General features: G+C 40.1%; 1 protein-coding gene across 3 annotated transcripts in view; it reads left to right on the forward strand.

Annotated features, from left to right (window-relative positions):
* The window catches only part of ELOVL5 (ELOVL fatty acid elongase 5), an 80,269-nt gene that overhangs the window by 21,792 nt on the left and 33,691 nt on the right, over window positions 1–24,786 (forward strand). Inside the window, exon 1 of one of the 3 annotated variants that reach the window (XM_023222942.3) lies at window positions 17,298–17,347. The exons of the other annotated variants lie outside the window; for them this stretch is intronic. The gene's annotated coding sequence lies outside the window, so the exon portion shown is untranslated. Of the gene's footprint in view, window positions 1–17,297; window positions 17,348–24,786 lie in introns of those variants that run through there. 3 annotated transcript variants of the gene reach the window in all.

A 24,786-nucleotide genomic window follows, 5' to 3' on the forward strand; every position in this document is an offset into this window, starting at 1 on the left:
GGATGGACTCGATCTCCTGACCTCATGATCCACCCGTCTTGACCTCCCAAAGTGCTGGGATTACAGGCGTGAGCCACCATGCCCGGCCAGTTATTGCATTTTTAAAGAAGGACCACCTTTCTTCTTAGTTATAAAAACATTTTTCCTTCTTGCTTCAGCAGCCATTGCCTTCTGTTTCCTTCTGCCTGAATAAATTTCGTGATTTATGCCACAGGCTCTCTGTGTGTCAACTTCACTTGTGAACTTCACCAGGTGGACTAGTTTTGGTCTTTTTACCAAATGAACATATCTGTAAGGTACTCTGTGTAGATAGGACAGTATTTAAAAGCAAGCTGATGTCCTCTTAACAACACTGGTTGCTTGCTTTAATGCCCTATGAGAAGACTGTAGTGGTCAATTTTTAAAATAAAAACCCACAACAGCAAGGAGTAAATGAAGAGATTAAGGTCTCAGTGTAGCATTAATAGCTTTTTAGATGTTCGTTTTATTTTTTTAATTCATCCCTTTTTCTTTGTTATCTATACGTTACAGTATTTAGGCTTCCAGACTAGCCACCTTTTGGAATAGTTTTAAAATAGCTGATTTCTTTTTTGTTCCTGTCTATTGGATAGATACTGCTTGACCTTTTTTTTAACTGTTGATTTTGGATAATGCCTTTGTTTTAATAAAAAATTGCTGCATCATGTCCCACATCTCCATCTTGTTTTATGTAACCATTTAACCTTTAATTCTATGTTACAAAAAGATTTCCTCTGGCCTTTTTTGTATAATGTCAAATCAACTAGATCTTTACTTTGGGGACTGTAAATAGAGCAATAGCCTCCTCTTGATTTTACTCTAAGGAATTCTTTTAAGATTTTTATAATCTTAGATTCTTTGATACCTGAATTGGGTACCAGTACAGTTGAGCAACTCTTATTTCCAAATGCTCAGATTTTTTTTAATGGGATATATTTTGCACTATCCAATATAGTAGTCACTAACTACTACTAGTTTTTGAGCATTTGAAATGTGGTTAATGTAACTAAGAAACAGAATTTTTAGTTTTTCATTTCAGTTTACTTAAATAGCTATTTGTGCCTTTGTCTGTCTCGTTGGGCAGAGCAATGCCAAGGGTATCTGGCAGTTTGTTTTTATATTTGTAGGTTCATTTATTCATTTTAACAAATGGAGGCTATTGATAATTGGCTGACTTTTATGGGGTCTTGGGATTGTTGTAGATGAGATTTGAGGGGAAAATAAAGTTCAGGGAAGGATTTTTAGGTAGAACACTGGAGCAGATTTGTCAGCAGAAAAAAAGAATCCAGTCGAGAGAGGAAATGGAAGGTAAAAGGCAAATGGGAGATGAATAAATTCTTGAAAGAAATGGGAAAAGATCCAGAGTATAAGCAGAGGGATGGAAAGATCTCTGTCAATTGGGAGGGTGAAGAAGGACTTTTAAAAAAGTTATTTGAAATTTTTCAATTGAAGTGTAATTTACATAATATAAAATTAGCCATTTTTAAGTGTTCAGCTCAGTGGCATTTAGTACATCCACAGTGCTGTTTGCGGCAGTCACCTCTAATTCCAAAACATTTTCACATCCCCAAAGGAGACCACTGCCAGTTAGCAGCCACTTGCCATTCTCCCCTCTCCCAAGACCCTGGCAACCACCAATCTGCTTTCTGTCTCTATAGATTTGCCTATTCTGAATATTTCCTATAAGTGGAATCACACAATATGTGACCTCTTGTATCTGGCTTCTGTCACTTAGCGTAATGTTTTCAAGTTTCATCCACCCCTGTTGTAGCATGTGAAGAGTGACCATTGAAAGAGGAGGACTTTTAAGGGATTCATAGCGACTGTCCAGATCTCAGCAAAACCATCAATTCTGCTTGTTGGATTTACATAGCGGAGGCGCCACAGGGGTAGGCTGGGCATCAAGAGTATTTGTGATTGTAGGTTCCAGCCTGAGCAAGGAGGGTGGGGACAAAGATCTGCTTTGGTGATGGCAGATTGCCTGCTAGGGAAGGCAGACAGGAGGAGTGAGTGGATAGAAACCTGTCATAAGAGGGAGCAGAATGTCCTGTTTCAAAGGATTTGGGTTCATTTGGGGTCCTAAGTTAGAGAATGCATGTGGAAACATGAGCTCATCTAAAGTAGGGTTATCTCATCTGCTTGTAGGTCAGTGTCACCCATAACTGTCTGCTGCAGTAGTGGTAGACACAGTTTCTAAAGTTACAAGCAAGGTGAAAAGCTCTGTAATCTTGCCCTGCTGGGTAATGGTGCCGAGCACCTGTTGTGAGTGCCTCCTGCTCTGCTGGAAGCAGGGTGGGGGAAAGCAGATCTTGGGTTTTTTTCTGCTTTCTCATGAAGGCCAGTATGGCTGAGTCACCGTACTTTCTGGTGCTTAGGGCAAAGCTGCTTTCCAGCCTCACAGTCATCCCACAGATATATAATGCCTCAAGGACTTAGATGTTAACCACAGGTTAAATAATTTGCATTTGGGGTATGATTAGAATGTACACAGAGGGACCTAACCTAGTCTGGGGCTCTGTGGGAGGAATCAGGGAAGATTTCTCTGGTGTGCACAGGTAAGGGGGAAGTGGGACAGGAGGGGAAGGGAGTTTTCTCTGCTAGGGAGCTGCTGGAGTCAAGGACACACTGCAGAATGTGAAAAGGAAACGGGTGGGGTTGGGGGCAGTGAGCAGGAGGGGAGGGCAGAAGTTGGGCTAGGGAAAGCAGGTGTGGGCCTGGGTGTGAAAGGGCCTCTAAGCCAGGTGAGGGATTGTAGGCTGTATCCAGAGAGCAAGACGACAAAAGGCTTTAGGCAAGAGTGGCCCCACTGGTTTTGGTGGTTAAAAAGAACTCAGTTGCAATGTGGAGGTGGATAGAAGGGGGCAAGAATGAGTGCCTGAAGGCCAGCTGAGAGTCCACAGGAAAGAAAACGGGCCTTGGTGGTACAGCTAGGAAGACGTGGATATTTATAAGATGCTCAAGACAATAGCTTCAACAGGCTAAGAGATGACTGAGTTATTCTGATACCCTACCCCTTCTGTCTACTGTGTCCTTTCACACCTCCATGTCTCTTCATGCTGTGCCTTCTGCTTGAAATATCCATCAATCATTCTGCCTCCTAGGACTTCCACCCTGCAAAGTCCTTAATAACCTGGCCAGATGCCACTTGCATGAAGTCTTCCCTGATGCTCTGTCCAGAGTTAATTCATTTAACAAGCATTTATGGAGCATCCACGTTTTAATGTGCCTTAAATCATTGCTGACTTGGTTTTCTGGTCGAGTGGAATGTTTAACACATGCCAGCCAATTAACATGGCTGCTTAATAAAGTTGAGGTAAAATTTGAGACACTTTTCAGGCCTACCAAGTGTCACAGTTCTTCCCAGATTGTGGCAGCCCACTCCTGCTTCCAATTCTTGAGTAGCAATTTCCTTATTTCTTTCCGCTGCTCCTTGGCCTACCCAAACCTACCAGTCTCTTAAGTGACACTGAAAGTCCTCTTCCTCTGGTGAAGCCTCTCCCTGGGTCCCAAGCCTGGATCCCCCTCCTGAGTACAGCCCTCGGCCCTGTGACTCTCCGTCTCTGACTGGGTTCTAGTGAGATATTAACTTCTCATGTGAGTCTAGTTGTTTTGGACAGTCAGAAACTCTCTCAGGCTCGCTCCATCCAGAAGAGTGCTTCTGAATACTTGACAGGCATAAATATCTACGGGATGGGGTATCACATCACTTTCATGGTTTTCCATAAGTGATAGGTAAGATACGGGCACTTTAAAAAAAAACGACATTTGGACATAAGTATCAGATATTTGGCTTACGACTCACAGTAATGGGTGTCTTAAGCCTAGAAGTTGTGTTTTAGATCGAAGAATCATACATGATTCTCTTTGGCTATATTTAACCATAAATTGTCCTGTCCTTGGATAGGACATCTAGACACATGTGAAGTGGTCATTAGTAAATCGAGTGCGAAACGTGGCATTTTGGAGAATAAATTGTGAAGCAACCTTCCTGAAAACTTACCAGTAGGATAGGACATTCATGTTAGCGAGTGAGCCTAGAGTGTTGGACAGAGTCAGGGAGACCAGGTGACTTTTAGCACAGTGCTTTTCTACCTTGTTTCAGTCGAGATGGAACAGGGTTATCAGTGTCCAGAAAAAAAAGTCCTTGGCCTCAGGTTAATCTGTACAACCCAGCCATTGAAGAGAGTGGGGTGCTTATTTATGCAATATCTCCCTAGGCCTTTTCTAGTGTTTGCATATCTCTCTACAAGTTTCTTCTGTCAGACCTCAGGAGTTAATTGTTTTCCTTTTTGATACACTTTGGAGATGAAGAAATTCTGATTTTTTTTGGTATGATAGCCCATTCTTCCTCTTTCTCTCTCAAACTAAGACTAACTAGTTATGCCAGAGTCATTGCTATAGACCAGTTCTGCCCTCCTTCCTGATTCTATTTCTTTTTTCCTTTTTTTTTTTTTTTTTTTTGAGACATGATCTCCCTCTTGTCCCCAGGCTGGAATGCAGTGATACCATCTGGGCTTACTGCAACCTCACCTCATGGGCTCAAGCTATCCTCCTGCCTCAGCCTCCTGAGTAGCTGGGACGACAGGCACACACCACCGCACCCAGCTAATTTTCCTATTTTTTTGTAGAGGTGGGGTTTCTCTGTGTTGCCCAGGCTGGTCTCAAACTCGGGGGCTCAAACGATTTGCTTGCCTCGGCCTCCCAAAGTGTTGGGATTACAGGTGTGAGCCACTGTGCCTGGTCCCCAGTTCTTTTAACTCTACTTAATCCATATTTTTAAATGTTATTTGTAGTTATATAAACTTATGTAATCACTATCCTTAGAGATCTGTAACTGTTTTTCTTTTTTCTTTTTTTTTTTTTTTGAGACAGAGTCTCGTTCTGTCTCCCAGGCTGGAGTGCAGTAGAACAATCTCAGCTCACTGCAACCTCCACCTTCCAAGTTAAAGCAATTCTTCTGCTTCAGCCACCTGAGTAGCTGGGGTTACAAGCATGTGCCACCATGCCGGGCTAGTTTTTGTATTTTTAGTAGAGACAAGGTTTCACTATGTTGACCAGGCTAGTCTTGAACTCCTGACCTCAAGTGATCAGCCTGCCTCAGTCTCCCAAAGTGCCAGGATTATAGGTGTGAGCCACTGTGCCCGACCCATAACTGATTTTCTTAAATGCTGCATATCCATATTTTAAAAGGCATATGGGAAAAGCTTGTTACTTATCCTGGCTTTAGAAACTGACTAGTATTGGACTGGGTGCAGTGGTTCATGCCTGTAATCCCAGTACTTTGGGAGGCCAAGGCGAGTGGATCAACTGAGGTCAGGAGTTCGAGACCAGCCTGACCAACATGGAGAAACCCCGTCTCTACTAAAAACACAAAAATTAGCCAGGTGTGGTGGCAGGTGCCTGTAAGCCCAGCTGCTCTGGAAGCTGAGGCAGGAGAATTGCTTGAACTTGGGAGGCGGAGGTTGCGGTGAGCCGAGATCACGCCACTGCACTCCAGCCTGGGCAACAAGAGCAAATTCTTCTCCAAAAAAAAAAAAGAAAGAAAGAAACTGGACTAGTATTGGACATGGTAGAGCCATTTCTCATTCCATGAAGTTTCTATTTGAGACTTTTTTAGTCATAGCTTCACTGAGATCATGTTATCACTGTATTTGCTTTTATGTCATGTCTAGTCAGGCCTGCTACCTAAGAATTAACGTGACCTTGTTTATCCTGTTTCTAGGATGCCAAAATCTGATGATTCATTTGAATGGGGAAGAAAAACCAAATTAAGTGTCACATAAGCATTGTAATTCATGTAACCATAGACTCACTGACATTCTATTTTTTACACCATTGTTTTGGTGTTAGGTTGTCTTGGACATAAACTGTTCCTCACCTAAATCTTAGAGTTTACTTGGGACCCAGTAGTGTGTTACAGGTATCTGTAGGTTGCTAGTTTGATGCATTTTTGTGTTTTCCTAACAGAGTTAAATTCAGTCTAATCTCAGTATGATTGACAGTTAAAAGTGCAGGTTGTAGAGTCAGCACCCAGGGTTCGAATCCCATTTTCCCACAAGTGCAGGCTCGGTAACTGAGCTCATTGAGAAGATTAGATTAAATAGTGCATGTGAAGTGCATGGTATGATGCTTAGCACACGTTAAGTGTTCAATGTTAGCTACTATGATTATTATCCTTGGTGTGTTTTCTATTTTTAATGGTATTACGGTCCTGCAGCAAGGGACTCAATAAAGGAATAATATTACGGTTTCATAATGAAATCCTCTTAACTCATTAGTGAAGCATTACAATCTGTAATGATGCAAGCTTTGTCTGATGCTGTAACAAATTAGGCCAGAGTTAATGCCATTTCATCCTGTTAAACCTTGGATAGCTTATCTTAGTACTTGCCCAATGTTTTGCTGGTGGAGTCTTCTTATTCAGTGTGACATAATTCCCAGATAGTGGGCTGGTTGTCCTCCTGAGGATTTTAATGCCCAGGTAGGAGCTGGTTGATTCTAAATGGAAGCTGTTGTGTTTTATGCTGTTTGTTTATTCTGGATGTGGTGATTGAGCCGAAAAGTGCAGGCAAGAGAACTCTTTGGGGTTTCTCATTTGTGTCCTGTGACATGAGTATGAAATCTCTCTGTGAGTGAGTAAAAATATTTTTCCAACTGCTCACTTAGTACCTCCACATGGGATTGGAAAAATCAAGCTGTTTTATGCTGCTTTATTGACAATAATAATAACAACATAAACCAAATTTGGCTGAGTCAGCTACTGAGTTACAAAAATAACCTGTCTTCTGTGAAATGTTGTATATATAATTAAACAACAGGAAGAGTCTTCTTACTTCAAGTTCTTAAATACTTTAAAATTTTGGCTTTTTTAAAGGTAGTTTTGTGCCTCTCTCACCAGAAGTGAATTTTTCCATAGTTTACAGGGTTCCTGTAAGGCTGTGGATGGGTTTGTAGATTCAGTTTTTTAAGTGACAGTCCATGTCCCCAGACAGAATAGATATTTAACAAATGCTTGAACTGTGCTTTTTAAAATCCATACTTGTTCGCAGGGATTGCTATTGTTTATGTGAAGCATAATACTTCTTAGAGGTTTTAAAAGTTGGTAACTAGACTTAGCTCCTTGGATTGAGGGGGAGTTTTTGTGGAATGCAGACGGTTCTGTTTACTATGTATTAATAACCTGAGAGAAAGAAAGGCTCCTAACATAGGTGACCTGTTAACAAATACCAGCTTATGTTCACAGATTAATCCTTAGGCAAGCAGAGCACACACAGAATTTGCCATTTCACTTTTCTCTTACCAATGTTAGCCGAAATGGCTCTTTATTTACATAGATTTTCAGTGTATGTATTTAGTGTTTGTTTATTCAGCTGTTGGAATTTATGTTTTATATTTCCAACATACTTGTATAGTGTTTTACGTTAGACTAAATTAATGAATAATTTTTTTCTTCATGAGGTTGTCCAGTTATGGCAATGGTGCAGTTATGTAGGCTGTTTACATAGCCCTTGCTAGTGGAAACATTAATAGATAAAAGTGTTTTGAAAAGGAATTTTGCAATGCATTCTAAGACTCTTTGACCTAATTGGCCAATTTCTGGGAGTCTCACCATGGAGATACTTTAATATACAGCTAAAGTTTTATGTGTAAAGATGTTTATTGCAATATTATTTAAAAATAGTGAAACCTTGGAAACATTAAATGTCTAATATTGGAGGAATAAATAAAAGTATTTGTATAAATGTTGCTTCAGAAGTCAAATTAGGTTCATGAAAATGATTGCTGGCAGCCTTCATGCAGGTAGATGATCCAAATGCAGAACCGTGGATGGTGATGCGCATGATAACGTGCAGGACTGACCCTGCTCGTGGGATTTAACCCTCTTGTCACAGGTAACTTTATTTGGAAATGTCTCTGCAGTACACATACTCTTTGGTATGGCATGGGCTGTCAACTCCGAGTATGACCTCTTGCTTCATACCCCACAGAACATCTTACGTAAGGAAGAAGGCAGGGATCTCTTGTCTGGTGATTATCACAAGCATGGACGAGCTTCTGCAGCAGTTCATCAAAGAATCCAGTTGGTGGAAGGATTCAGTTGGCTATTGCCATTGTAATTGCTCTTTCCCCATTTTTCTCTTGGGTCTCCATATACGTAAATAAGGAGAGGTGATCCTTCTGGCCACCTTACTGCAAGACAGTAGTTTAAATGAATTCAAGAATCCTGTTTTTAAAGTGAATGTTTTCAATCATTTTAAAAAAATAAACATTGGGATAATAAGCTGGTTTCTAAGGAGTAAATTTCTGGTAATTACAGCGAATACTAGAGAGGATTTGTTTTTTCAGTCCTAAGAACTCTTTAAGGCTGCCTGCAATTCAATGTGTCATTGGGTGGGACTAGCAAGAGGTGGGGCCTGATATTCTGTGGAAGGAAGCTTTTTCTGAGAGATGTCCTAGCATAGTAGAAAAGACACTAGGACAAAAGTTAAGAAATGTGGGGTTTTTTGGTTTTGTTTTTGTGGCTGTTTATTTGTTTTTTTGTTTTGAGACAGAGTGTCATTCCGTCACCCAGGCTGGAGTACAGTGGTGCGATCTTGGCTCACTGCAACCCCTCCCTCCTGGGTTCAGGTGATTCTTGTGCCTCAGGCTCCCAAGTAGCAGGAATTACAGGTGTGTACCTCCACACCCAGCTAAATTTTTTTATTTTTAGTAGAGACAGGGTTTTGCCATGTTGGCTGGGTTGGTCTCGAATTTCTGGGCTCAGGGGATTCAAACTGCCTCAGCCTCCCAAAGTGGTGGGATTACAGGCATGAGCCACCGCAACTGGCCAGAAATATGAGTTAAAATCAATCCAACTTCATCTCTATGTGACTTGGGCAAATATATAAACCTGGTAGATACATAGGATTAAAACCAAACCTTCTTACTTACACATTTCCAAGGATCAAACCAGATAATATGAGAGTACTTTGAAAATATAAAGTGTTTACAAAGATGGCAAATGGCTGCACACGGTTAAAATAGAGGAGAGCAGGGTTTGAGTAATATATTGAAATAGAAGTTCAAGAGAGGACCCTAGCCCTGAACTAATCTCATTATACTGAACCAGCACAGTGTGGTAAACTAAATGAGAATGCCGGATGAACCAAATGAACAGGCATGTTGTGGAAAGAAAAGGAGGTTGGATGGAAGAAAGGAATTTGGGACCAATCAAGAAGGAAATAGGGAATATTAATTATATTCTAAATGAGAAATAAAGCCAACATCCAAAGAATTTTTTAAAAATTGAATGTCTAAAGTAACCCTAAGGAGGAGGGCATTTTAGAGCTGCACTCTCAGGTATGGTACCTCGTAGCCACATGTTGCTCCTGAGCACTTGAAATGTGGCTAGAATGACTGAGAAAGTTTCTGATTTTTTTTATTGATTTTCAACTATTAGAAAACTTTTAAGTGTTTGAAACAACTTGAGTATGCGAATCCACTTTCGCAGTTGCAAATCTTGTGATCTCTAAATGCAGATCACATATTTCCAGTGAAAATTGAGTGTCCACTTGAGTGGACTATAAGTTTAAAATACTAGATTTTAAAGACATAGTACAAAAGGAATGTAAAGTATTTTTATGTTGCTTACATGTTGAAATGATAATATTTTAGATGTGTTGAATAAAATATACTATTAAAGTTGAAAAAAAGGAAAATTATTGCTTTAGTGTTGAAATTTAAGCTTATGAGTATGTGCTTTTTTGTTTTATTTTAGTTTTATCTTTTTGAGACAGGGTCTTGATTTTTTTCCCAGGCTGAAGTGCAGTGGCGCAGTCACAGCTCACTGCAGCCAACACCTCCTGGGCTCGAGCCATCCTCCCACCTCAGCCTTCTGAGTAGCTGCAGCCACAGGTGTGCACCTCCACTCCCAGCTGATTTTTTGTAATTTTTGTAGAGATGGGGCGGGGTCTTACTGTTTTGCCCAGGCTGGAAGTATGTGCTTTTTTAAAGCATAGAAAAAGGTAGAAGAAATAAAATTATATTTACTTATGTAAATATATTTATGTCAATTTATATATGGTAATAGCAAAGTTCCATGCTAAATGCTGTACATGAACCATCTCATCTGATTAGGTATTCATGTTATTCCCATTTGAAGAGAATATTCCAGGTGAGGAGATTGAGGTTTTCAGACCTGCATTTGCCCAAGATCACTCCACTTAATTATAAATGGTAGAAGGATTAACATGGATTCAGCTATACTCTTGGTAGCATTTTGTTTTTACTTCAAAATGAAACAAATATTTTTTCTCTACTTTTCATATTTTCTATAGTAAACATCATTTTACTATAGAAAAAAATTGATGGTAATGTGGGGAGGCAGTAGAATGTAGTGGTTCAAAGAGTAGGCTCTGGAGTTAGTTGGCCTCCTCTCAGTGTAACCTTGGACAAGGGACAGTGGCTGTGTGCCTGGGTGTACTCATCTGTGAGAGGGCTGGCATGAGGACTGAGATTACCCTTGTAAATATACAGCGGAAAGACTGGCACATAGTAAGGATGGAGTGAGTGTTAGTTGCTATTACCATTATTATGTTCTGCAAAGAAAAGGACTTGAAAATAAGGAGGAAAAAACATCATTTGAAATAGTGGGCTGGATTAGGTTTTTAAATGGTTATCTGATTCTCTTGGAGAAACGTTAATGTGATGAGAGAAATCACTTTGGAAAGCTTCCTTATAAGCATTCGGTCATTAGCAGACCATTTAGTGAAGGAAATAGCAATTTGTTAAATAATTCAACCTCCTGAAGTGTGTAATTCATGTTTGAGTATAGCTGGCTTAATGTTTTCTTAGGACAGCGGGAATACGTAAGTCCCTAAACAAATGTGTGGGTTAGGTCCTAACTTAAGAATGAACTTCTTACATTTAACACTATGAACTTAATATACAATTTATCTTTCTTATTTTGCCCTATAAGAGAACATGTCAGTACAGTGAATTTCCACTAATTTGCACTCCACTAATTCAAAATATATGACATGCCTCCTAATCCAACAGGTTATGAAACATACACATGAGACTATAATCAATTTAGTAATGAAATTAGTAAAGTGGTGAAGTTCTAGGTGAACAGAACTTTCCATATTCTCTTCTTGCAGTCTGCTTGCCACCCCTCCACACACCCGCAGCCCCCATGCTTCCTCACTCACTACATGGTACCTGCTCCAGCGTGAGAAGCCAGGAGCTTGGACTCCCTCCTCTCCCTCACCTTGCCCACCCTGGACATCTCTCCTGTGTGGCCCCCGCATTGCCTCTCCTGCCGTGCCTTTGGAGGGCCCCATCTCTCATCTGGACTCCTGCAGTCCTTTTTTAACCAACTTGATGCTGATGTCACCCTCTTTCCAGCCTCTCGCCCCCACTTTCATCCCTTCTTTACCAATCCCCCAGTTTAAAAACAAACTCGAGCTCTTACCTCCTTCTTCAACATCATTTTTCACTTTTTCACCTCTGCCTTCTGTCTCATCCCCACTAGCAAGCCTTAAATATTACCCTCTTTGCAGAGCTTCACCTGACCCACTGGTCCCCATACAGAATTGACTGCTCTCTATTAATTCCCCCACCCCCACCCATCCTTTTCTCCGGTACATACTTTGTCATGGCACATAGATCACTTTTTTATGGTTATTTGCTGTTTCTCCTTCCCTTGCTAGAGACTTTTGACCTCTCTGAAGGCAGATTTGTTGTCTTGTGGATTTCTATGTCTCCAGTGCCTGTCACAGTGTGTTAAATGTATGTTTGATGAATGTGTGCTTCTGATGATGATAAAAATAGCTGCCACGAATTGAGGTGTTCATGCATTATGCCAAGTACTTCATACAATTTTATTATCTCATTTAATCCTCACAGCAACTCCATGAAGTATAAGCATTATTGTCCCCATGTTTATGAGTTGGGAAACTGACGTCTATGTAGTTTTAGCAGCTTGCCCAAGGTAATATTACAGTGTATGCTATTACAATATAGTTTCAGAGCCTAGAGAACTCAGACTGAAATTATACATATTACATATTACATCTTTCTCATAGAAATGGTGAGACTTTAGTCCTATTGCTGCCACTTCATTATGAGTTAAGTAGTTTAGAGCTGGTCTGGAGATCTGTCCACCACTGACAGCTAGGGTTTTTAACTTGGGAACTACTGGGATTTGGGGGACCCTGTAAATGTGAGTTTAATCCAAGCTCTGTCATTTTGAGATGGAGAGAATTTCCCTTTTGCTTTAATCAGATTACCACAATTGATACGGAATCCCCAGAAGTTTAAGAACAACTAATAAAACATTTCTCCAAAAAATTATTTTCCAAAGGCCGGATGACTAATTTATAACAGTACAACCCTTTCATAAAGTGGAGATTATGTGTTTTGATAACTTGACTATGTGAATGAAAATGATTCACCTTAGAGACTAGGTTTTTTAAAAGTGTCAATTTTCTTTATCTCTTAAATGGAAAACTACTTCTCTGTTATAGACTGAGGGTTTGTGTTCCCCCACTCTCAATTCATATTTTGAAACCCTAACCCCCAAAGTGATGCTATTAGGAGGGTGGGGCCTTTGGGAGGTAATTAAGTTTAAATGAGGCCATGAGGGCTGAGTCCCTATGATGGGGTTAGTATTTTTATAGGAGAAAGAGGGGCCAGTACTCTCTCCACCTGTCCCCATGTCCCCAAGTCATCTGAAGCCAGGAAGAGGACCCTTATCAGGAGCCTAATTTGCTGGCACCTTGATCCTGGACTTCCTAGCCTCCAGAACCCTGAGAAGTAAATGTTGTTTAATCTAGCGGCATGTGGTATTTTCTTTATAGCAGCACAAGCTGGCCAAGACCCTCTCCTTTTCTTCTCCAACCCAGTTGCAATTTATTAAATTGTTCATGTATATGAAAAAAAAAATCATTGCAGAAAAACATAATACATTTTAAACATGTCACTGTTTCTGTAGTTACATTAATTTTCTTCAAATAATTGTTTTCGTTGGATTTTGTGTAGGAAGTATGTGATAGCTTTTCCAAATCAAGGTAGGATGTTATGTCCTATTTTATATCCATCCCCTAGCCCCTGACCGGTAAAATGTTCTTTCCTTTCAAGGTTGGGTGTGTGTTAAGCTGTTGTTAATTTGTGGTGATTTTTTTTTCTTTTTATGTTTTTTTCGCTCAAATTATGATATAAGACATCAATTTCTGTGTTTTGAAATGAACTGAAAATATGGGTCATGACTGGAGGAATAGCTAGATTTCTGAGCTAAAGGGAAAGGACCAGGTTCTCTGTCCCTACCACTTGCAATAGTGCCTTACACATTTGTTGCTCAGTAAAGGCATATTGTTAAACGATTATATATGCCATTTTACAATCTCAGTTCTGTTTCTAAAATTTTCACGTGATTGACTTCTCCAGGAATGCATTTCTGTAATTTCTGTACAGGAATAGGTATTTGTTTCTCCTTCACTATGTCCTTAATTTTCATTTTGGAACCTGTTGGTGTCTCTCTTTTGGTGTTCTGGCTGTAGGTGGGCACCTAATTGACTTCATGTTAATTTAATCACTAGCTTTCCTTCATTTTGTTACAGCTAAATGGCTCTATGACAGCCTAGAGTTGAATATTGGTACTTGCAGAGAATTGAAATGAAGGAAAAATCATATTAGCCAGTCAGAATATTCAGTTACATTAACGTGACTTGCTCAAATCCTTGCAGTTCCACTAAAATGTAATCATCTTAGGACCTAATTCTCAATATTTCACCTTTAGTGATTGCCAAGGAGGTTTTAAACACAGTGGCTCATTTGTTGAATGTAGCACTTGGTGAAAAGAGGAAAAGCATTGCCAAGAAGAGATCTAATCTTGCTGGATAATTTCCAAAGAAGGTTACAGAAGACGTCACCTCAGCCTTTTCTGGGAAACATCCTCTGTGCTCTGAAGAGCTGTGGGGATTGAAGAGCTCTTTGCTGATGACACGCAGCAAAAGGCCCAGAGCAGAGCACAAGCGTGGTGGCATCACTCTTTAGCAAGCTATAGTCATATAGTGACTGCGTATTGTAAAAGTGCTGCTTAACCCTTTTTTGCTTCTCAGTGCATTGACAAGAAAATGATCCAAAAGATGGAAGAAAGTACAGTTTTTCTGTTTTTGTAGTATGGTAAACTTTTATTATTTTTCATTTTCAAAAACATTTGGACTCTGACAGTCTAAAACTAAGTTACCAGCCAAGCATGGTGGCTCATGCCTGTAATCCCAGCACTTTGGGAGGCTGAGGCGAGAGGATTGCTTGAGCCCAGGAGTTCAAGACCAGCCTGGGCAACATAGTGAGACTCCTTCTCTACATTTTTTTTTCTTTAATTAGCTGGGAGTGGTTGCACATGCGTGTAGTCCCAAGCTCCTCAGGAGGCTGAGGTGGGAGGATTGCAAGAGCCCGGGAGGTCGAGGCTGTGGTAAGCCATCATTGTGCTACTGCACTCTAGCCTGGGAGACAGAGTGATGTCGTATCTTAGAAATGAAATAAAACTAAGTTTTCTATGTACCAGGTATTAGAAAGGAAAATGGCCAGGAAACTAACTGCAGGAACTTACATAAAGCAGTGGAGTCATAATACATTTAGACTTTTATCTCAATTATCTGTGCCTACTCATCTATAGTACTGTAAAGTGAGATTTGGCATTTATAATTCTGACTCTGAAATACCTCAAGATCACAAAATGCCTCTGAATCATCAAAGATTACATTTTAATCAGGAGGATTTTATTTGGTATCTTTCATGATTTTCTTACTGTTTGACAGCAGGCCTCTTTATGAGATGTATGATTCCTTGAAGTGAATTAGATCATTGGGTTGATCAAAACAGTACCCCGATCACCTGAGTAGTCTGGATAAATAAATGTGTACTGGGAAGCTTCATCGGACCACTGTGAAAATGAGTAGTTGAAACACCAACATTTAGGTAAAGCCTTACACAAACCTTCCTTTACAGTTGCAGGTGCCAAAAAAGTCACCACCACATGTGATTGGGTTGGGGAAGTTGATTGAATTTTTAAAAAATCAAATGCTCAGCCTTGTTGGTTTTTCTCGTGGTCGTAGATTTTTTTAAAAAATTGAACTTTTTGAGAGAATTGTAGATTCATATGCAGTTGTAAGAAATAATACAGAGACCCCCAAGTACTCTTTACCCTGTTTCCCCCAGTGGTGACATTGTACAGGACTGTAGCACAATATCACTACCGGCATACTGGCATTAGTACAGTCCAGATACAGAACATTTCTGTCAGCACATGTGGCCTTTATAACCACATCCTCTTCCATCCTGCCTTCACACCCTCTGTAACCCCAGGCAACTTGTTAATCTCTTTTCCATCTTTATAGTTCTGCCATTTCAAAAGTGTTTTATAAATGGATGGCCCTGTTCACTTAGCTTAATTCTTTAGAGATTCATTCAGATCTTTGTATGTATCAAGTTTGTTCTTTATTGCTAGGTAGTGTTTCGTGGTGTGGATATACCATGGTTGGTTTTAACAGTTCACCTGTCGGAGAGTATCTTGGTTGTTTTTAGTTTTTAGCTATTATGAATAAAGCTGCTGTGAATATTCGTGTACAGGTTTTTATGTGAACGTAAAGTTTTCATTTCTCAAAAATAAATGCCCAATAACTTCATTTGAATTATGGCATGATATTTAATTATATTCCTATACTATAATTTCTGTAGCAGAAGGTTACTTCTAAAAGGTTACAGAAGGTTTCATCTAAAAGGTTACTTCTAGATGGATACTTGAAGGCTAACCACCTTTCAGTTTTTGTTACAAATATCACTGATGACTATCATAAGTCAATCTTAGTGCACATCTGCTTTTATTTCCTTAGTGCGGATTGTTAGAAGTGGGCTTGAATGTATAAAATATTAAACCTTTTTTTAAAGTACCTCTCCTTTTCTTATTTTTAATTTTTTAGTATATCTAATTCCAGAGCAATGTCATTACCTTAGAAAGAAACATCATAAACAGTATCAATCACTTCCCATTCCTTCGTTTCGCCAGCCCCTGGCAACCACTGATGGATCTGCCTATTCTGGACATTTCATGTAAATTGAATCATCTGTGGCCTTTTGTGTCTGGCATCTTCCACTTTGCATAATGTTTTCCAGATTCATTCATGATACAGCAAATGTCCGTACTGTATTCCTTTTAATGGCCGAATAACATTCCATTGTATGAATGTACTACATTTTGCTAATTCATCAGTTGATCGACTTTTGGGTTGTTTTTACTTTTTGACTATTATAAATAATGTTACTATGAATATTTGTGTACAGTTTTTGGAATGAATGTATGTTTTCATTTCTTTGGGTGTATACCTAGGAGTGGAATTGCTGGGTCATATGGTAATTCTGTGTTTCAGTTTTTGAAGACTTGCCATACTATTTTCCGTAGCAGGTGTACCATTTGACAGTCCCACCAGCAGCAAGCGCCTGAGTATTTCAGTTTCTCCATATACTCGCTAGTATTTGTAATTTTCTGTTTTTATGATTATAGCCACTCCAGTGGTTACTACATGGGTCTTTTTTTAAAAAGAACTGTTTTGGCGACACTGCCTTGCTTACCTACCAGGTATGACAGCCACAGGAACACTGTTTATGTTGAATTTTCCAGTGGTGTCAATTGGCTGTCTCTAGGCTTCTGTGGAAGAGAAAATTGTTTAACTGCCTACCTCTCCTGCCAGAGCACCAGACTTGACGTGAAGTTCTGTGAAGAGCCCACCCAGTCACCTGTCAGCTCATTTAGCCACACTGGAGAGTCTATTGAGGTACAGAGGGGAGTCACCAGTGTCGTTTGTGGACTCAGTTGCTATTTTGGAACAGAAATTTGCGGAATCCTTTAAGCTGAAAAATTTCCATGCTAGTATGTATCATATGCATAGCAATTATTTACCCTTTCACAGACAAAAGCCCAATAGTCTTTTCTGTGTGTAATGTGAGATAAAGCCTGGAGGGGTTTGTGGTTTTCTTTTTAATAGGTGACAGTTCGAAATTTGTTGCAGATCACAAGCTGCTAAATAATAGCTTTAAGATGTACTTTTTAAAATCATCTGTGTGATTGGCTGGGTGCAGTGACTCACTCCTGTGATCCTAGCACTTTGGGAGGCCGAGGCAGGCAGATTGCTTGAGCCCTGGAGTTCAAGACCAGACCAGCCTGGGAACAGAGCGAGACCCTGTCTCCAAATTAACATCAACCAAAAAATCAACTTGTGATAATTGTAAAGAGCACAAGTTTTGGACCAGCTACAAATTTAAGTAACTTAACTTTGTGAGCTACTTAACGGTAAGTAATGTGATTAACTCATAACTCTTCCTGGTGTGCCCGAAAATTTTTTGATTTTTATCACTGAAAGCTTTTTGTCCCGAGAAATCCCCCCAGAAAAACTGGACAGTTGCCTCCCCTAAGCCATATAAACCTAGAGTTAACTAACTGGCTCAGTTTGTTGTTTCATCAAGTTTCTTAAGATCTGTGAACTTTAGTTTCCTCATCTAGAAAATAGGGATAATTCCTTATTGAGTCTTTGAAAAGATGGCTACATAGTAGGCTCTTTGTAAATGTTAGATCCCTTGTCTCAGGCTAGTAACAAAGTGTTGTATTGTTTTCATAACCAAATTCTATATTTTAGATAAATAAGCCTTTTCACTTCTCTTCCCAGTTCCAGTTAAATCAAGGGGGAGCGTTTATATTTTATTAGGCCATGCTTGTAATTGGTGCCTTAATTATGTGTAGTAACCAAAAGGAAGGCTCGCAAGAGGAAGTAGAATTGACTTGTAAGAACCTCTTCTTCCAACCCCACTGACCTTGTTAATTTCTAAGCCTTTTATCTATTGTTAACAAGTTACCCCCAAATTTAAAATGCAGAAACATTTACTATCACATACGTTTTCTGAGGGTCAGGAGTCCCAGCAAGGCCTAGCTGGGTGATTTTGTCTCAGGGTCTTTCATGAGGCTGCATTCATCTGAAGCTGACCAGGCCAGAGGATCTGCTCCTGAGCTCATTCAGGTGGCTGTTGGCAGGCGGCCTGTTTCTTGCCACATTGTCCTCTCCCTAGAGGGAGAAGCCACAACATCTGTTAGCACCTAATCTCAGAAGCGACATACCATCCCTTTTGCTTTATTCTGTTGGTCACACACCCAACCCTGGTTCATCGGGGAAGGGCACTACATAAGGGTGTAAGTATCAGGTGTACCAAAATCTTTGGGGGCATCTTAGACTCTGCCTCCCATAGATACAATATTTACTTGAAGAAAGCTTGAGGTCACATAGTCTAGGTAATGAAACGAATATAATAGGAAGCAGCTCAGTTTAGGACTGATGATAATAGAGCCAGAGCCCATATTTCTCAACTAGTGTTCAGGTTCTTCCTGTCACCCATTTTGCCTCCTTCCAAGGAATGTATGAAATTGCCCTTGGCCAAGCATTTGATTTGGCGGCAGCAGCAGCCTGTCAGCAGTGTTCCATACTGCCCCAGTTCAATATGATGAAACAGGGAGTTACTAAATTCCTTCTGTGTCCCAAGAACAGCTACTAGGGATTACAGAGGGAGCAAGGAGATGTGTTCCTTGTTCTCACAGAGCTTTATAGACTTGGCCACTGTTGACTCCTGGTAGTAATGGTGTTAAGGATCTCCTCTACTGATAGTAATATTTCTACAACAGGATCCCCCAAAAAGAGCTTACCAGTAAAAAAAATCCATCAGGTGCAGGATGGATTAATGCATGCTTATTATGTGTGATGTGTACCATGTCACATAGTGTTTGAAAAATATGAGAACTGATCTCTACCTTGGTATGAGGTTTTATTTTAGCTTGCGAGATGGTTTGAAAAAATATGATTACTGTCCCCCCGGCCCACACATCCCCTCCCCCCAGCTGGTGGAATTAGAGGAAACAGGGAATTGCTGCGGAATTTGTTGGAATAAAAAATAACTTGTCCTCGAGATCATCATCCTAGTCTAGGCTCTATCTCTGTAATATAGTACATGGATACCGTCTGGGTGATAAAAATTAAAGGGCAGCAGGGGATTTTAGTAAGCTTCCAAAAGCTAAATTTATATATATAGAATTGGTTCCCAAAGCAGGCTGTTCCCCAGAATTACCTAAGGATCTTTTCAAAAAGATATTTCCTAGCATCTATTGAATTAGAATTTCTAGGAGTGGATCCCAGAAACCTGTTTTTAAAGCTGTTAGGTAATTTTAAGATGCAGCCAGATTTGAGAGCCCATTGATATTAAACTCTAGAAAGTCATTCATTCATTCATTGATCCACTCATTATTCATTCATTCACTCATAGTTTCAGTGAGCAATCAACAATTGGTCAGGCACAGATCCAGACACTCTAGCGATAAAATGGGAACACCAGAGGCTCTGCCCCTGAAGAGCTTAGAGCCTAAAGGGATGTGGACAGATGAACAGATAATTACAGTATAACTGATAATCACAGCACTTAAAAAATAAGCCTGTAATTTTATCACTGATTGAGATACAGTAGAAGTGATGATGAGAGTATGAAAATGAGGTCAGGGAGGATTGCTGCCCCTTTACTTCCCATCTGGGTCTTAATTACAGAGATCTTAAAGGACTCTGTTACCAAACATCTTGTTCCAAACTTTTTTTTTTTTAACTTGATAATGTTATTTTAAAACTACATAGTTCTGTATCTTTTTCTCATAAAACTATATGAATTCAGGCAATACTAACACATGTTGTCACCATCTTTTATGTAAATACGTGAAGATGTCCTCTTGAGAGACTGCATGGGGTATTTTAAGAATGGTAGGCAACAGAGTTGGAGACGTGGTTCAAATTCTGACTCTACCCAACCTCTGTGACCTTTGGCAACTCAGCCCCCTTTTCATTTATGGTAAATGAATAAGTTTATTGGCCATCTATTGTATGCTAGTTGCCGGGAGTACAAAAAAAAAAAAAGGGCTTATCAGATGCAGATTTATTTCTGCTCTGTAATAAGGTTGGGATAGACACTGGTCTGCTAGAGAAGTCAATCAGCATCTCCTTGACATTTCAGAGGAATTTATCTAGAGTCTTTTACAAATCCCCAGATTCACAAGTGTCATTATAGCATGTGAGTCCATGCCAAATAGAGAATAACAGAGCTATGAGGTATGGATGTGAGCACGTTTCACTGCCCATGGACCTTGCAGGGAACTCCAGTTTATGCCTTAGCAAAATTCTTCCATAAACATTAAATATGAAATTGATCGTTGTCAAAGGTCTCTGTAATGATGATAATAATAGAAACATTTTTACAGCACTTGCTGTGCCACACACTAAACATTTCACGTATCTTAACACATTTAATCACATGAGGAAGTTAATGTAATTACCCTCATTTTACAGTCTAATAAAGTAAGGCACAGAATGTTAAGGAACTTGCCCAAGGTTACACAGCTAGTAAGTGGTGAAGCAGGGATTTGAACCCAGGATCTCTGGCTCCAGATTGTGTGTTCCTAACCACTGCCACCCAAAAGTGGTTGAGCCACAGATGTCTTTGCACACTGCTTACTAATTTGTACTGTGGCAGAGGTCATGTCTGTCTCTGTCACTGTCCTGTTCCTCACAAGCAATACTGCTTGACACAAAGTAGACACTCATAAAACAGTTGTTAACTCAGTGAGTCAACTGCCTTTCAAATGGCTGGTAGCCTGAAGAGCAGTCATTCTGAGAATCATTGGACACACAGAAATAAAATCAGTCACGAGGATGACTGACTCCTGCACCTGATGGATTTTTTACCTTGCTTCACTGCAGCCTTGTGGACATTAATTAGTCACTGTCAGCAAAGTTCTATGTGTAAGTGGAGTTCTGAGTCCAGCTGCAGCAATCTGGCCTTCACCCACCAGCAAGGAGCATTGTGTGTGAATTATCATTGTCTTCTTCCAAATAACAGTGCTTCACCCAATTAAAAGTTATCACCACTTCTTCTAGTTTCGAAAGAAAATTAAGTTGGCAGCTTTAAGATGATAAAACTCTACAAGAGTAATTTTCTATAGTCGTGAACCCTTTTCTGAATGCTCGTTTGTTTTGTGAATTGTTGTAAGTGGTCCTTGTCTTGACTCTGCTGAGAACTGGGGGAAGAACTTTGAACTTGACTACCTTTGGTCTTTAGCTGTGAATAAGAATTCCCCTAGAATGAAGTTCTAAAATCTGTTACCCTCCCCCTACCAACTGCTGAAAAAATTTTCTGTATCTGAGTTTTTTAAGATCAAGTGTATTTATGTATTGCCTTTCAAGACTAGAATACATCTTTGTCTCCCAGTGGAAAAGAAATTCCCTTGAATGTTTAAGAGGTTGTGTGTGTGTGTGTGTGTGTGTGTACGTGTACGTGCATGTTTTTGTTTTTGTTTTTTATGGGCGCACACTTTACAAAGTGCCTTTACTGATCATGTAGATGAGAAGAGAGCATCTCTGTTAGAGTTCCAGATAACTAGCACTGAGAAAGTTTTCCCCAAGGATATGTCATCTGTAACTAGGATTTAGTGCGTGTTTTAGGATGCTGCCATTGTGGACTCAGTTGTGCCATTTTCTTTTTATTTTGTAATAACAGGTGTATCTCCTCATTTATACTATCACCAAAATAGAGTACTTGCTGTTAAAGAGTTTGGACTCTCAGGAGTTGCAATTTGTTCCCGTAATAACTGAACACAGAAGTATCTAGCTCATATAAAAGTTGAAGTTGCTCTATACTAAATGAATTGTCTAGACAGCAACAAGAGGGGCAGCGGAGTGGAGGTAGGCTTTGTAACACCTCATTTGGGCCTTGGAGAAAAGGTTGGAAATGAAGGCAAGAGGACAGGGAGGAAGGACCACAGATAACAGCCACTGGTGTGACTCTTCCGCCGCGTTAGAAGGATGTCCTTTTCCAGCGATGGTTACAAAGTGATTTTTAATTAACTGGTGGTAGCCAAGGAGCAGGAAGTGGAGGCTTCTGTTTTAACCCTAAACTTATTTTTGTAAAACAATTTGATTGTTGTTGTTGCAACATTTAAAAGTTTCCCCTCCAATTATCCATTATACCAGAATGAAGTTGTTCTGCCTTCTTCAGCTGTGGAGCTAACCTGTGGCAGTGCTTTGTAGAACCTATCAGTGCCCCAGTTTTGCAGTTACTCATCTAAAACCCCAAATAGGGCTGTTTTTTTTTCCTCCATGTATGATATATGGCAGGAAAAATGACTTTGTCAGAGAATTACAAGAGTTTGTTATGTCCTTAGAATGGAGGTTAGAAAGTATAGGAATTCTGCGGGGGGAAGAAAGACAATAAGCATAGATTCAGAGTGTTAGGATGATAGTACGCAATCAGATGTACCACTGTTGGTGTGGTAGGTCTTTTTGAGCCAAGATTTAATCCAGAGTTATTGTTTATTTAAATGCCAACACTTTAACATGAATTCTGTTGTCAGGTTACTTTCATTTCTAAAGCTTGTTAGTACTTGGATGTTCTTTCCTTTATGGTCTTCATGACATTTTGTGTTTTAACATTCCTAAGCAAGGTGTGGTTTTATTTGGGAGCTGATTTTCCCAACCTAGAAAAATCTTTTTAAAAAATTCTAGAATCAGGGTTGTGACTACCAAATTAAAGCACCATTTAATTTTTCATTTTGTGTAACTGGCAACCAACTTGAAGAATGTTCCCATGCCTGCCTAACACGATTTGACTGATAAAAGTGATGGATGGGAATGAGGAAATCGCAGTCTGATCCCTTGCAGTACATGAGTTTGTAAACTCAGCTGACTCATTTTTAGGTGAACAATAACCATTAAAAAAAGTAAAGCAGGATATGATGAAGTTAAGCTAGACAATAGCTAAACTTTTTTAAATCAAAAGGAATGTGACTTGACTGATTTCACAGGAAAGGGAGCTTTCAAAGCAAGCTGACTGCTGCCTTAGAAGCCAAACAAACCAAGACTTGGCCCTAAAAAGATCTTTACTGCTTTAGAGTCAGCAAACAGCCGGGTTGTGGGTTTCGGAAATAAACTTTTCTTTAATATAATTCTTATACCAGCTCTTTACTATAATACATATTTTTTAAAATCTTGATACCTTTTAAAACAGATTTGCCTTAAGATTCCAGTACTTTTTCTTTGCTGGGCAGCTTTCTCACTCACTCCTACTCCAGGTAGAAATGGCCAAGATGCTTACTATTTGCACTCTCCTAGAGACATATACTTCACCTTGAGAATTGTGACTGTACCTTCTCCTCATTAACCCCAACCACCTCCTTCCATTGTTGCCACCTACCCCCATTCCCTCATGTTCTGTTCTCCTTGGGAGCCAAGTGGAAAGGAGGAGGAGAGGGACTGATTTGCTGTAAAGCTTATTGTAGTGTCTCTTTTCAAACATGCTTCTAGCAACTAGTTTGATTATTAGTTCAAAGTGAGCACTGATGTTGACTTAACCTCCCACATATGATTCGCCTGAGCATATACTTGCCCCTGGAGGGAATTGAGCAGTGGACAGATGGCTTTTCCACATGAGCAGGACTCTCTTTAGGGCTTTGGGTTTTGCTCTGTGTTCTGCTCGTGTTAGTATTTCCAGGTTTTTGTATTCCAGGCTGTGGTAGTTCCAGTCTCTCTCTCGAATTCAGGCCCAAGGATCCTAAAATTCTACAACACTTAGTATAGAAATGGGGAAGGAACTAGCCAGGAGCACAGAACGGATCCATGGTAGTGGGGGTGAGTCAGACGAAGGTGTGCTGAACTCCCTTACACTCTCATGCTCCTTTCAGCTGTATCTTTAAATATAGGGTAGTTTATAAAGAGAAAGATCAGCTCCAATCAGTTTTTTGTAGTGAGATACTTAAAATGAGACACGATTATAATATAGCTGCATGGTTACCAAAAACACTCCAGAATTTTATAATGGGAAGTGGCTTTTTAAGCTAGGAGTGTCTTTTGGAAAATGTGCGCTAAAAAGGAATTCTTTAAAATTGGTTCTAATTTACCTGCCCATAATCCATTTTTACTGTCATTATTTTCTGTGCATGTCTCTTGAACTAGTGAATAGCTTTGGGAGATCTTTTTTGTTGGGATTTTTTTTTTCACTGGGCCCTATTACTACTCTCTGTTGTGACCTGTAATTCTGGGAAGCCCCCTAGGTTGAGTGCAGGTCAGAGACTCCTGGTTAAAGAGGATGGGAATTGATGCTTTGGCTTGGTGTCAGCGTGGTCTTGTTCCTGGGACATGCTGACCACTCCCAGCCCTGTCTGTTTTCCTGTCAGTGTGTGGGGAACCAGCCAGATCAAAGAATAGCTTATTCTTTTGCTGCATGTAGGACTAAAGCTCCTTTTCCACGGAGCCTAGTGCCTGGGCTTGGTCCCTGCCAGTACAATTGTACAGAGCAGCTGTGTTCCCACTTGACCCAGCTCACCCAGGCTGCCTGTAGTGTGATGCGGGTTATTGAAATGTTATGTCATTGGCCCACGTAGCTCAGAAGATGGGAAACTGCACCAGTGAGGCCAGCCGCAGACCTGGCAGTGTGATTGGGCATCTTTTGTGAAGTAGGTCATGCCGTTCCCATAAATCCAGATTACTAGGCAAAGTGTCAAGAGTTTTGCATGGCCTTGTGCCTCCCATTCCTTTAGTACAAAAGAGTATAGCTCAGCCCACAGACCACTCAGCAAGTGCCCAATTTACTTAACAGGGCAGGCCAGCCTTGCCTGGTGATGAAGAATTCATTTGCTGAGACCTTTGTACTGTTCATGTG

The sequence above is a fragment of the Piliocolobus tephrosceles genome, chromosome 5 (genome assembly GCF_002776525.5).
Source record: "Piliocolobus tephrosceles isolate RC106 chromosome 5, ASM277652v3, whole genome shotgun sequence".
Taxonomy (NCBI): Eukaryota; Metazoa; Chordata; class Mammalia; order Primates; family Cercopithecidae; genus Piliocolobus; species Piliocolobus tephrosceles.